Below are 967 nucleotides of genomic sequence, written 5' to 3'. Positions count from 1 at the left end.
AAAAAAAAAAAGAAACCCCTCTCCCCTCCCGCAGTTCTAACCAATGCTTTCTGAGAGATGCAGCCTGAGTGCCTGGTGCATTTTGACTAGGCGCCAGTATCTTTGGAGAAGCATTCATATATAATAGAAGAAAATGGTAATTGCTATTTTAGGTGCTGGTCAAAATTTCTCTTACAATGGCTTTTATTTAGCAAACACTGTAACAGGCCATTTCGGGAGTGGAAGGTAACTGCAGAAAACCAGAATGGGAAACTTTGAGGTTGGATAAAGAAAGAAAGAGTAGGGACAAGATAGAATGTTGCAGTCCAATGGGGGAGATGATTGTGACACCCATGAAGAGAAGAGGTTGGCCAGGGGCTTGAAGAACAGCTGTCCTGGGAGTTGTTTACCTGGCTGAGCCACAGTGTAGTCATTGATGAAACCTCCTTGATGGCTTCCGTGCGCTGGGCAGTTTCCACCGGCAGATCACAGGGAGAGCAGAGGTGTAGTAACAGTTGGCTGGAAGCTGGAATCAGACCTGCAGTCTTTCCATGGATTGTTGGTTTGCCCTGGGCATATGGAGGAACAGGACAATGCTTCTCCCACCCCGAGAAGAAGAGGAAGATCCATGAGTGAATGGCATGGTGGCTTTGGCACAGCTCCAGGGGCAGGGCCTGAGCAGGAGGCTAAGACATGGCATGANGAACCCAGTGGACAGGCAGAGATGGAGCCAGAGTGGGGCGTGTTGACATAACGGCTGATGCAATGCTGTTAGCTGTCATTCACAGATGTAGAGACCAAGGTATGAATCATGTGCTCAGACTCGCATTCCATAGCCTGAAGTCCTGGCCAACGGCTCTCTGATGGCCTGGACGCTTTTTATTCTTAGGTTCCTAGCAGCCTTTTGGCAACTCTAGTATTTACTGATGAATTGATGGAGTGTCTGGGGTTTAGGTGAATGCTCTCAGATTTTGGCTTTAGGGGGCAA

This window comes from Mus caroli, chromosome 9, assembly GCF_900094665.2.
Source record: "Mus caroli chromosome 9, CAROLI_EIJ_v1.1, whole genome shotgun sequence".
In the NCBI taxonomy this organism is placed as follows: Eukaryota; Metazoa; Chordata; class Mammalia; order Rodentia; family Muridae; genus Mus; species Mus caroli.
Note: the sequence above shows the minus strand (reverse complement) of the source record.